The 13,891-nt window shown below is 50.8% G+C and overlaps 1 protein-coding gene across 47 annotated transcripts in view; it reads left to right on the top strand.

Annotated features, from left to right (window-relative positions):
• ARHGAP22 (Rho GTPase activating protein 22) overlaps window positions 1–13,891 on the top strand; it is a 210,414-nt gene that overhangs the window by 100,485 nt on the left and 96,038 nt on the right. The window lies entirely within an intron of this gene.

The following is a 13,891-nucleotide window of genomic DNA, read 5'->3' as shown; positions in this document are numbered from 1 at the left end:
GTGTGTGCCCCATAGACCAGATAAGGGACATCACCTGTGTGCAAGTTCATTATCTGGGTCAGAGCTATTTACAAGAATTTATTTGACTCTTGCCAGTGGTGTTGGGGGTATAGGGGGGCGGTAGGAGAAGACCCTTTGCCATATAAGGTAACATAGTCACAAGGTTCCAGAAATTAGAAGATGGACATCTTTGAGGACGATTATTCCGCCTCCCACAATACTCCCAACATCCCTCTAAGATAGGGAATGTCGTCACACCTATTGCACAAAAACAGACCATGGGGATTAGAAAGAATCCCCAGCGAGACACACAGCTAGTGGCGGAGTTGGGGCTTGAGCCCAGACGTTCTGGCTTTTAGCTACACACTTCCCTTGCCCTCTAACACAGGCACCTGGCCATCTGAGGACCCCTACATATTCTAGCATTTTCCCTACCTGGGCTGGGGACGTCTAAGGACTTTGTTACAGGAAGGAAAGTTCCTGAACTCCTTTGTCTCAAGCACAGCAACAGTAGCCTGCCTGCTCATCAGGTTCCTACAGATCCCCAGAGCTGCCCATCTCTGCCCTCCAGCCTTCGTGCAGCTGCTGAGCAGCTCAGGGAGAGCAGGATGGGTGGTGGGCGGTGAGCGGTCTAGTCAGCCTTTGCAGAGTGCGATGCAGCTATCTGCAGAGCAGAGCACAATGCCAGGGCTGCCCGGGGCCCAAGAGTGGTCCCCTCTGCTCCCCTCCCACTGGGGGCTCCAGACTTGGGGTACTTCCTATCAACCTGCTCAGATGGGACCTGGGAGGCTGCACTCGAAGCTCATGCTTGGTTCTGGCTGCAGCTGGCAAAGCTCCCCGTCCTTCGTAGCCCATGAAGGTGTCAGGCCAGAGGGGTAAGGTGAATCTTGCGAGGCCAAACAGCTGGGAGGTAGGGGAGCCTGGACCCTCCCAGGTCAGCCTGACCCCAGAAGGGTGGGCTTCCTGTTACAGCAGTTTCTGACTGAGGCTTCAGCTGTATGCCATGTTGGGGCTAAAAATGAATAAGAAGAAGATTGGATGAACCCACCTTAAACCACAGCAACATGCAGTCACAGGAAGGCCAAGAAACCCATTCACGTCCAACTCAGCAAACTTGTAGTGTGACCTCAGCTTTGAGCCAGCCTTGCGGGGCACTGAGATGAGCAGGGGTCAATTTCTGCCCTTAAGGAGTCTGGGGACATTTTCTTCCTGAGCTCAAGGCACAATAAGGACTTATCCTCACGATGCCGAGCACAGTTACCTGGGGGCAGGAGCAGGAAGTATCACCAAGTGGGCCATGCCAGTGTGCACCAAGCACAGCCCCTGGGGGAAATGTGCAAAGACCAAGAGGAAATTCAGGCTGGGTGGGTGAGGGGCGGCGAGTGCAGCTGGGGGGACAAGGGCTTCTCCTACAGTTCCGAGGTTGCCGGGTGGCAGGCTCTGAGAGCAGTGAACTAACAGGCGCAGGAAGGAGCCTAACAGCCCCGCCTGGGGTCTGGGCCTAGGCCGGGAAATCAGGGCAGGATATGAGGAAGGAGGACAAACCCAGGGTCACTTCCAGGCTATGCGTGTGCTGGCCTGTGGCACCAGTCACACCACAATGGTCCCTCACTCTCCAGCCAGCACCCCCAAGAGGAGGGAAAACTTGGCAACTCTTGGAAATGTGGCAGAATTCCAAGGATGGTCATGCGTAGAATCAGCTATGTAAATTTTCAGCCATAGTTCTATTTGTGCTCTTCAACGGTATAAAAAAATGACAATATTTTCAAAGTAGAATTAAAGTGAGGAAACATTATACTGTGAGTGCCATCTAGTGGAGAGATCTGCCAGTTCTGGGCCAGAAAGTGCAGGCCCTGTTGCCCACCCCCAGCCTTTCAGCCAGCACAGCTAGATAGGAGTGGAGCTTGAGACCAGGCCATCTGGCTTCCAAAGGCACACACTAAAATTGCCCTCCAACACAGGCATCTGGCCATCTGGGGCTTCCTACAGATTCTAGCATTTTTCCCCTCTGAGCTGGGAGGTCTTGGAATTTGATACAGCATACACCTCTGGTTCCAAAAGCATCTGAGAACCTGCACATCCAGCCACTGAGCAACACACAGAGAAAACACTGTCATAAGGGGGCTTTCGTGCCAGTGGGACTTCCGTTGTCTTGTGGCTGTGGCCTGCCACTGCTTCCCCGACATGGTCAGTATATAAAGCGTACTGAGATGTGGGAGCAATTGCTTTGGGCAGAGGTGAGGGTCTCCTCCCTGAAGCTGTGGGAACATGCAGGAAAACCACTTGTAAAGTTTAAGGGAGGCTGAGAGAAAGGGTGACTGGCATTTGTGTCTTGCTTGGACAGTTGCTTACACACAAGATTTGCTTTTCATGGTTACCAGGCAAGGAAAATCTAATTGAGGACTGATGGCAAATGGGGTTCTGCCAAGCAGAGAGTGGGACCAGCCACACCTCCTGCCATAAGCTCCAGTTTTTAAGAGGAGCAGAATGTGAAGCCTCTGTGGGCCCACAGGCCTGGGCACTGATGGAGAAAAGAGGGTGACATGGGCCATCAGACTTTCTGGAATTCTCTTAGTGCAGGGCAGACAGGCAAGATGCCACCTGCAGGAAGTGAGCTGAGATTTGAGGTCAGAACTCACAACAGATCACCAGTGGCCAGAGGAGCTGGTTGGGAGGGTGCCCCTGCGCCAGTTCACAACACCATTCACCAGGGAGGGAACTGCAACCTTGCCTGGCAAGCAAAGAAATGTCTGCATTTCCCCTCTGCCTCCTTCCCACCCTAGTGCCCAGGGTGCAGTTCAGGGAAGAGTCTAGGAGAAGCAACCCCCATCTACGCCAGCACACCCCAATCCCCGAGGGCCACAGTGCTGGGGGAGCAGCACGAAAGAACTTTGATCCAGATGTGAGGGAACAGAATTAAGGATTGGAGACATCCTTAATGAGACTGTTAGAATAACTAAGAGTGGCACACACTCTGGACCCTGGGAAAATCACCAAGCCAGCAGCTACTCAAAGGGAAGGTGGGAAGTGATAGGCATAGTTATTGGGGAAATAACTTTCATGTTTATTCTCCAGTGAGCTAAGCTTTTTGTATTAGGGTAAGTGAACTGCTGGAATAACCCCCAAATCTCAGGATCTTGACACAAGAATGTATTTGTCTTTCATATAAAGTCAAAAAAGAACACTTGTGATTGGCAGGCAGTTGGTCTCCCAGAATCTTCCTGTTTCATGGTTTCACCATCTGAAACTTGTGACTTGCAAAAGCATCCTAGTTGTTTCCATGCTAGGAGACCATCATGCCTGGGAGGTGTGTTGGTCCAGGTCTGGAAGTGGCCCCATCATCCCATCACAGCCCATTGGCCAAAATGCAGTCACATGGCTACACCTAGGAGCAAGAGAGTCTGGGAAATGGAGTCCAGCTCTTTCCAGGAGGAAGGCAAGCCTGGTTTGGTGAACAGTCAGTAGTTCTGCCATTCTGCATAATGATCTGTTAACTTGGAGTAAGAAAGACACCTCCCTCCCCTCACAGAATTAACAAGGTCAGGGAGACAGGCAGGAAGGCAGACATTGACTCACAGGATGAGAAGGGCTAGGAGAAGGGTAAAAAGGCAATTGTGTGAGCCCAGAGGAGGGGACGCTAATGCACGCAGGGAGTACATGAGACTTCCAGGATAAAGTGACAACGACCCTGTTCTTTGAGGGTTAAGTGAGGGTCAGCCAGGTGAAGAATCAGGGAGAGCAGCTGGGCAGAAGCAGCAATGGGCAAGCACAGTGGGCACAGGGGCTGTGTGTCTCCTTCACACCTTAGTTTCAAGGTGCTCAGCATATAGGTAACTGAATTTAATGTAAGGATTGGAAGCAACAGGAGGTTAAGCTTTCTGCCAGAATGAAAAATTGTCCTCTGTGGCAGGAGAATGGCATCAGGCAGTGGTTCTCAAGCTTTAGTGAGCCTCCGCCTCATCTGGAGGGCTTGCAAAAAACATTGCTGAGGGGGCTCAGGGTCCAAGGTGGAGAGGCCGCCCCTGGTGTAGAGACAGTGGGGTACTTAGAGTCCTGGAAGGGTGAATGAGATGGGCCTCACAGGGGAAGTGAGAGGAGGTTTGAGTTAACTGGGGGCAGGAAAAACTATAACCACGTTTTATTTCTAATAATTATTATTCCAGGAGGAGGAGGACCATAAAATACATAAGATGCTGGTTTGTGCTTTGATCTCCTGGCCCTTTTTTCTCCCTAGGCCACTTGCCTCGGGGGAAGGTGAGGTCCCTGGAGCAGAAAGGAGAAATCCCCTGCTCTCCCACCCCAGATAATTGATGTGGACGGAGTCAGAAGGGAAGCATTCCCCTAGACTGGTCACCCTGCCCCCAGCAATGCCCCAGGAAGGTGACAGGCATGGTGCCACTAGGAAAACTGGCTCCAGGCACCAGGGTCCCACCTCAGACAGACACACCATGGTCAAGAAAGGCAGGGGAGCTACCTAGCTTCCAGCCCCAAGTGACTGCAGGTAAAGACATCAGGTGACCAGGAGGGACCGAGAACAGCCCATCCTCCTTTTCCAGACCCCATGTAAACCTGACCACAGCAAAGAGGACCCCTTCCCTCCATCTCAATAGTAGCTGGGACTAAACTCCCTTCCAGCCTGGGAGCATAGGGCTTGGAGATAGAATTAACATGATTCTTTCTAATAAATATCATATTTGTTGAGTGCCTGAGGTTGTAGACCAAGGTGTGTATGAGTGCTAGTGGGCTAAACATTCACTGAGTTCCTTCTAAGGAATGAGGCTGAGCACACCACGTTTATCCTCACCACACTCCTGGGACTAACATCTACTAACCCATCTAACAGGCAATGCCCCTGGGACTCTGACAAGCTAAGTAACTTGCTGGGATCTGAGGGCTGGTGAGCGGTGGAACTGCAGCTTGAGCCAGCTCTAACCCCAGAGCCCTGTTCTTCCTCACCATGCTGAGGCTGGCTCCCCCGGGGCAGACATGAAAGACCCAGGCCCCACAAAAGGACTGAGACTCAAGGACCCCCAGGTCCTGCCCACCTGGTACTTCTCTCTTGCCAGGGCAGCTGCCTGGCAAACCCTGCCCCTCCCAGCCCTTTGAAAGCTGTCTACCCCTTGCAGACTTGATCCTGGGGGCCTCTCAGACCTGGGCTTTTTGCTGATGTTGGCATCCAGCCCCAGGCTTTAAATTCACAAGGAAGGGGTGGGGAGTGGAGATACCTGCTTTGGCACTCTGGGCAAAAAGATTTGCTAAGATCCCAGAGAAGACCTGTCCCCAAAAGACGGCCGTGTTTGGTGAGACGAATTAGGTCATCTGTTAAGCTTTGTAACTCGTTGCTAAAATCCATCTTCTGGAATTAGCACAATGCTATTGAAGGGAACCAAGTGGGTTGGTGCTATCAAAGGGAACCAAGTGGGTTGGCTGCAGGCTTGAGACTAGAGCCATGAGTTCTTCTAGTGAGTAACTGTAAATGGGGTGGGGCCGGGGGAGTGGAGATTAAGAGTCCTGGAGGGAGCAGTTTGCAGAAGCCAGCTCTGGCTAACTCTAGCAAAGGGGAAATTCACCAGAAATCAGGGATGGGATGGGAGTGAGACTTGTGGACGGGACAGGCGACTGGGCTATCACGGGGTCAGGAGCTGGGGTGGCAAGCGGGTGGTGCTCTGTGCTGGGAAGGTTGAATCTCGTCTGGCTCTGCAATCCCGGCATGGCTCACTTGCTGAAAGCCCCAAGTCTTGGGTTTTCAGCTCCAAGCAGTCTTCAGAGACCACAGTATCTGTGCTTAGGCTACATGACCACCTCTGACTACACTGGGATGGTGAGGGCCTGTCCACTCTAGCATCTGGACCAGCCCTCCCAAGGCTTCACCTAGTGGCGGCAAGGAGACTCCGAAGGAACTTGGGTGCCTTCCAGAGGGGAGAGTAGATGACAAACAGCCAGGCTCTGTCAAATGTTCACTGCTCCAGATGGTCCATGAGTATATTTCTGCAGGACTGAGTGAAACATCATTGGCCTTGCCCTTTCCAAGTGCCAGACAAGGGGCCAGGACGGGGTGCCTTTTCAACAACATTGCACTGAGCCAATGCCCCCCCGACCCCACACTCAGGAGCAATTCCTACTTGTGGGGAAGGACCTAAGTGTGCAGTGCTGAGGATTAGCCTGAAGAAGATGTGAATGGCCACCCTGGATCTGAGGAAAAGGAGGAGGAGGAGAGTGCTCTGTTTTCTGGTGCAGAAGGATGCGAAGGGTACCACAGCTGCTCTGAGGCCTGGGTCTAGTCCCCATCCTGGAGCACCTGTCTGCTTTGGGCTGGGAGCCCCATATTTCTCAAGATCAGGGTCAGGAGACTCGGGCGCCAGCTGCACCATTCAGAGGCCTGGCAAACTCCCTGCTCTCCCACAGAGGTCTACACTCCTTCCCTCCCACTGGGCTCCTTGGGACCTCCCCCCAACTCCCCAAACACAGGATGGGCATCCTGCAGGCAATAGGAGGCCTGGATAGGGATGGCTTTGAGGTCTTGGGTTTTCAGCTCCAAACAGTCTTCAGAGACCATGGTAGTAGCAAAGCTAGCATTGTGTCCTGTGGGAATCAGAGTCATGGGGTTGATTGTCCCCAGACGCACCACACACGGATGCAGATGTTGCCTGGGCAAGCTGGTGTCTGCATGTAGAAAGGAAGCTTCCGAGGAAGAGCTGGGGAGGCGAGTCCGGGAGCCATCTTCCTGTTTGTGCCCATTTTCCATGCACTCTCAACAGACACCAAGGACCTCACAGTGTCTAGTCAGTGCTGTTCCAGACCACCCATCTCTCCAAGCCAGAGTCAGGGAGAGCTGGATGGAAGCATAGCCATGCCACTCAGGGACTGAGTGGGTTTTGACAAGTCACAGAGGTGCTCTGTGCCTCAGTGGGGTGGGAATATTGCAAGCACCTTGGGTTGTGGTGAGGATTCAGTGAGAACCCAGATCCTGGCTCATGGTAAGTATCTGGTCTAGATAAGCTCCCCTCTCCCTGCATGCTCTCTAATCATTAATCGTTATGATTAATAACAGCAACCCAATCTCATCACAATGCCATGTGATGAGTGCTCTGATAGAGGTGTCCCTGACTGAGAGCCCAGAGCAGCCGGTAGGACTTGTTTTCCCCAGAAAGTGGTTGGGGATAGTTTCACTCAAGCTGAGGCTTGACACAAAAGCAAACATTATCCAGATGGGCAGAGAGGAGAGGGGCCTTCCCAGAGTCAGGGCTGGAGTATGCAAGACACAGAGGCTGGAGAGCTCTTCAGTACAGGAGGCTCAGGGAGCAGATGATGCGGGTAGAAAGTTGAACAGGACCAGGTCACGAAGGGCCTTGGATGCTGGACAAAGAGGCTTGAACTTTAGTCACTGACCATGTTCAACTGACAGGAGGGATGGCTAAAACCCAAACTGGGCCTTTTCAGAGATATTTGCAAGGTACCTGAAGCGAATTTGCACCAAAGCAGCAGCTGCATTGCTATACTTTCATCTTCAGCTTCATGATTTCCCTTGGCCAACAGCACAGTAAGTAACCTCCGAGTTCAAAGTATTCAGCAAACAATGGAAAGGTAGAGCAGCCAGAAATGTACACATGATTTTCATGACAGATATGGTAATGCCATGTTAGCTAGGGGAGCCTCCTTCTCTACTGCCTGGATGGACCTATGTTGCAACACAAATTGGAATAGGATGGAATCTGTGCCCTGTTGCCAGGGTCACCCCTAACGGAATGGAGAGATCAGTAATCATCCCAGTTGGTGTCATACTGAATTGTTTATAACCCAAATCATAACTGATGTCAAGTAAAAGCTCCATGTACCCATTAAAATATGGCATTATAAAGAAGTAAAGTATATTTGAATCCTTAAAAAGAAAACCAAAACTATGTGTTAGAAAGATCACTCAGGGTAGAGTGACTGAGGGGCTTACAAAGGACTGTAATGTCTGATGCTCATCTCCACCAATGTCTATTCTATGCCCACCCCCACTCTGGCAGTGTTGACAGAAAAGACCACACTGCCTCAGGAGTAACAGGGACCCCTGTGGGAGGCAGCGCAGAAGCCAGTGCATTTACAAGTGAATGTGCCAAGTTCTCCAGGATCAAGCCAGGGAGTCCTGATCACTAACAACATCTCTGCCTTGGGGCCTGTTTAAGTGGCTTCCAGACTCAACTCAGACCCTAGCTCTCAAGGGCAACCAGGTTAGGTTTCTTCTCTTCTCTGAATCTCAGTTTCCCCGGGTATAAGATGAGAGGGCTGGCCCAGTGACCTCTGAGGTGTCTGCTTGACCTAGTAGAATGGCACCAGTGGGCATTCTATAGCCAAGTTTGCCCAGAGGGAGCCAGTTCCTGCCTTTCTTATGGCTACACAAGGTCATTGAAGTCACCCTCAGGCATGGAGCTTGTAGCTGCCTGGCCTTATCCAGCCTGCCCTTGGAGCAGATAGGAGACTGCTGCCTGCTGTTCTGAAGGAAAGCCTGACCTTGAAAGGGAGCCAGTGTGCACAGATTACTCCGCAGAGGAGACTGATACCGTGCGTCTGACATGCCCAGAGCATCCCTGATCACATTAGCCGCCGCCTGAGTGGGGAGGATGCTGATACCGGTCTGTCTCGGCACCTGGTACCAGCCAGCCTGAGTCTTGGCCTGACCTCGCACAGCCCCTGCTGAGGTTGTCTGCAGAGCGCCAGATGATGGGTAATGACAGAAATGAAATTAGATGAGAAGTCTGTGAGTGATCCCCACCCCTGAGGTGGGAGTGGCTCTTACACTTCCTGGCCTTGCAGTGGGGTTTTCCTGTCTTAGCCTCACTTCTCTCAACTTAGCAAAGGACCAGGTGTGGGAAACTCCTGCAGGCTCCCTGGAAAGAGGCCCGTTGAGCAGGATCATTTCTTTGGTCAAAATCGTGTCCTAGAGCAGCGCTCTTCTATAGAAATGTAATGCAAGCCATGTTTGCGGTTGTAAATTTTCTAGTGAGTACACATGTAAAAACATCTACATAAATATATACACCTATACATACTCACAAAGACGAAAAATTTAAATTTTTTTAAAACTAAAAGGAAAGAAAACTAGTGGAATTATTCTTAATAATGTATTTTATTTAAACTACTGGCTCCAAATACTATCATTTCAATATGTAATCAAAATAAACATTAGTGAAATATTCCACATTCTTTTTTGCTTCCAAGTCTAAATTGGTATTTACACTTAAAGCACATTTCCATGCAGACACTAAATTTTCACTGAAAGTACTTGATCTATATTTATTTATTTTAATTTTTTAAATGGACACGTAATAATTGTACATATTCATGGGGTACATAGTGATGTTTTGATAGATATATTGTACAGTGATCAGATTAGGGTGATTAGCATATCCACCATCTCAAGCATTTACCATTTCTTTGTGTTGGGAGCATTCACTGTCCTCCTTCTAGCTATTTGAAATGATGTAATATATTAATTAACTATAGCCATCTTTGATGGTCATTTAGATTTCATAAAATGTATGATTGAAAAGTAGTAGAGTCACATACCCAAGTTATTCCAAACATACTTAAAGATTTTTCAGCAATGGAACTGAATGTCAGTTTTTAAACTAATGTAAATTAAATTAAATTGACAATTCTGTTGCTCAGACACACCTGCTTCATTCAAGTGCTCAGGACCCACATGTGTAGTGGCAGCGTATTGGACAGCACGGGCCTAGAGGAGAATACTAGCATAGAACAGGCGCTCTACAGGCAAAAATGAAAGAAGAGAAGGGAGAAAGAGAAAGAAGGAAGGATGAACAAAGAAAGAACAGCAGGGATGGGGAGGGTGTGGGAGCCTCGGTCTTGGAGTAAGACAGAGCCAGATTCACATTTGAGCTCTGCCACTCCCTCATTAAAAGATCCTGGACCAATAACTTAAATCCCATGAGCTTCATTTTCATCATCTGATCATAGAAGGGGAACTGCCTACTTGGCAAGACGGCTGTGACCATCATGTGAAGTACAATATGCAGAATTGCAGACGGTTTCTCCCCTGGCGCCACACAGTCCTTTCTCTTTCTTTTTTTTTTTTTAGACAGAGTCTCGGTCTGTTGCCCAGGCTGGAGTGCAGTGGCACGATCTTGGCTCACTGCAACCTCCACCTCCCTGGTTCAAGCAATTCCCCTGCCTAAGCCTCCCAAGTAGCTGGGATTACAGGTGCACACCACCACATCTGGCTAATTTCTTTGTATTTGTAGTAGAGATGGGTTTTCACCATGTTGGCCAGACTGGTCTCAAACTCCTGACCTCAGGCAATCAGCCCACCGCGGCCTCCCAAAAGTGCTGGGATTACCGGCATGAGCCACTGCGCCCAGCCTCTCTCTTTTTTTTTTTCCCCCCAGTTCTTCTTTTATCTGTCATAGACAAACACGCTTCCAATGATATTTTAATATTTTAGTTGTGTTGCTTTAAAACAAACAAAAAACTTAATAATTATCACTTTACAGCTGTGCTTCTCAAATTTCCTGGCATGTCAGAATCCCCCAGGCTGCTGGCCCTTCCCTGGCTCCAGAGGCCTGTGGTGGGTCAAAGAATCTACATTTCTAATGAACTCTGGACAATACTGGTGCTGCTGGTCTGAGAGCTACTTACTGACAGGTCAAGAGACAGCAGAAAAAAATGAAAAAACTTTATATTTAATCCCTTTAATGGCACTTTTTTTCCTTTTATAATACAGGGCATTTTAATTTTTGCCTTGAGTCCCCAAAAATTCTCTAACTGGTCCTGAGCAGAGTGGGTGAGCCACCCCAGAGGCGGGGGCCCTGAGGCTGCACTCAGGGTGGTGTGAGTCTGGGATGCAGAGAGATGCCCCTGGACTGTGTTTGATTCTGGGCCCTGTGCTCAGGAGGGCTGTCCCCAAGGCAGTGAAGAGCCTGGAGGCCACCCTGCTTCCCTGCAGCTCTGAGCTCCTCCACTGTGATGGAAGGAGGACTCTGCAGGGCTGAATGGCCACACAAATGGATGTGAAGGGCTGCACATCCCTATGTGGGCCTAGGGATAGCCCCTGCACCAGGTTTTTTAGTTGATATTTAGCTGGTGTGTCCCCTTGGGCACATGGATACTCGAGGAGTGAGAACAGATGCTCACAGACACCCAGGGGCACCCAAGTGGCTCCACACATGCCCACCAGCAGCCAGGTACCTCTCCCACCAGTCACTGGGATCGGGGTGCTCTGCTGAGGGTGTACTGAAAATGGGCACCAATAGGGAGATGACTCCTGGGCTCAGCCTCCCCAGCTCTCCTCTGGAGCCTTCCTTTCTACATGCAGACACCATCCTGGGCAAGGAAGTCCAGCCAGGCAGCTCCTCTTCCCACAGCCTGCTACCCCTAGCCTGCAGTGGACCGGCCACCCCCAAGGGTGTTCAGCCTCCACTCTGCCAGGCACTAGGCACCTGGATTGGGGGTGGGCGACAGACCCATCCCCACAAAGGCACCCACCCTCTGGCACTGGCACTGCCAACCCTAAGCGTACTCCACCCCAAAACTCTCTGGGGTGCCTGCCCCCAACCCCAGGCCTCCTCATGCCTGTGCTCGGGCCTCCGCCGGGCATAAGGGGAAGACAACAACAGCCGCTGGGCAGGGCCAAGAGAGACGGGGCAGTGGCTTGGGAACCAGGAGGCTGGAGGGAGCCAAGAAAACCCACTCACAGGAGGCGGAGGCAGCAGGAGACAGGACTGCAGAAGGGCCTCAGCCCTCAGCATACGCTCCACTGGCCCATTCGACGTCACTTAAAAAACACGGATTTAAAGATAGAATGTTTAAGAATTTCAAGACAGCAACCACAGAGCATTCAATTCTAAATGCAGGGCCCTTCAAGAGGCAGGGTTGTCACTGAACACACGCCCTAGTTGAAGGCCATGAAACTGGCCCTGACCATGAGCTTCTGAATTTAAATGCAGGACGTGGCCCTCTGTTCCGTCCTGCGGGGCTCCATCCTGCGGGTACAACCTTCGAACATTCCTTGCTGGTCTCTTCCTGCAGATGCACTGGCCCTCAGAGCTCAAGTCCTGAGTTCGGTGGACATCTTATCATGGTCCTCATCTCATTCATAAACTTGACATCCAGAGAGGGAAAGTGGCTTCTCCAAAGGCCGGGCATGCACAGCTCCCACCACATTCTTGTGCCGTGCTCTTCCCTCCAGCACCCGGCCCCTGCCCTACAGCCTTCTGTCCAACCTGCTGATAGCAAGGCTCCAGCACACACTGCACAGGTGGCTCTTCCAGATCCAATACAGCAAAGGAACCTTTAACCGAACTTCCCCCATGAAGCGCAACAGGGAATGTCACCCTTGGAGGGTGGCCTGCACCTTCATCCTTGCAGATCAAGGCCGGGGTCTCAATTAGGTGATTAAACTGCAGCCACATCTCTTGAATGATGCCAACCGGAAGGCGCCTTTAGTGTCTCACCAATAGGACAGCCCGCCTGGACCAGCCTGGCTTCCTGGGTGCATAACATGGTCTATACTCCAGTGCACTGGCCCAGCCTCTTTTCTTCAGTGTGACACTCTGCCTGCCTGCCTGACCCCACAGGCTGTTCTACACAGGGGGACACTTCCATGACCTTTAGGGGTGCATCCTGCCCTGCAGTGGGCTAGCTGCATGGTTCTAGACTCGGCTAGCTGCATGGTTCTAGACTCGGCTAGCTGCATGGTTCTAGACTCCAGGTTGACTCTCAGCAGGGCCACACTCTTATCAGGAGGCTCACAGAAGATCAGGCTGGTGCTGGGCACCACGGTTCTGTGACACTGAGACACAGAAGGATGTGCACAGAAATCCCTCAGATGGTGATAGCTCACCGGACAGGAAGGGGTGATGCGCAGGAGGAAGTATGCTTGGTGCCAGCGCAGAACAAAGATGTAGATAAAATTCTTTACGAGTGATCTCAGCTAGACTAAATCCCTAGATAAATTAGGATGTGGGGAGGAATGTGGCAGGGGATTAGTAGGTGGGGGTTGAATGACCCAGGTCACCTCTGAGAAACCAAGCCCAAGTACAGAGGCTCCTCCAACCATCAGCTCAGGAACCCTCTAAGACACAGGCTGCTCCTCAGAGTAGGTCCTTCCTATGCAGCTTGTGGTCCATGGGCCAGCTGCATCAGCATCACCTGGGAGCTTGTTGGAAATACAGACCCTAGGGCCTCACCCACGCCACCTCAAACAGAATCTGTTCTTGCAGTATGTGCTGGGTGCTCTGTGTGCATCTTAAAATTGGAGAAGCAGCACTTTCAAGCAAAACAACATCAAGCCTACCCAACTCTGGACTAGGAGCTCCTGAGATGTGATCCCCTCCCTCAAGAACTCCTAGTTCAGGGTGGGGTAGCCTTGATGTTGTTGTGCTCCAAAGTGCTGCTTTTAAGGTGCATGGTTCTTTAAAGGTGCTTGATAAATTAAACCAATGAAGGAACAATCATCCAAAAGCAGAAAGAATGCTGAAAGTCATGGTTGGGAGAGGCAACAATAACAAGAAATGGGGTCTAGTTCTCAGGCTGAAAGCTGAGCTGCAAACCAGGGCTGACTACCCATGGGCTGATTCTGGCTCATAGACATACTTTGTTTGGCTCATGCAATATTTTTCAATGCACAGGATTTTACCCACTAAAAATATATAGATTTCTATAAGGTAAATTTGGGCCTACTTTCACCATATAAAGAATTGACAGGAGCTGACTGGGCGCGGTGGCTCACGCCTGTAATCCCAGGACTTTGGGAGGCCAAGGCGGGCAGATCACCTAGGTCAGGAGTTCGAGACCAGCCTGAACAACATGGAGAAACCCCATCTCTACTAAAAATACAAAATTAGCCAGGCACAGTGGTGCATGCCTGTAATCCCAGCTACTTGAGAGG

The sequence above is a fragment of the Macaca fascicularis genome, chromosome 9, assembly GCF_037993035.2.
Source record: "Macaca fascicularis isolate 582-1 chromosome 9, T2T-MFA8v1.1".
In the NCBI taxonomy this organism is placed as follows: domain Eukaryota; kingdom Metazoa; phylum Chordata; class Mammalia; order Primates; family Cercopithecidae; genus Macaca; species Macaca fascicularis.
Note: the sequence above shows the minus strand (reverse complement) of the source record. Positions and strands in the feature narration are given on the sequence as shown.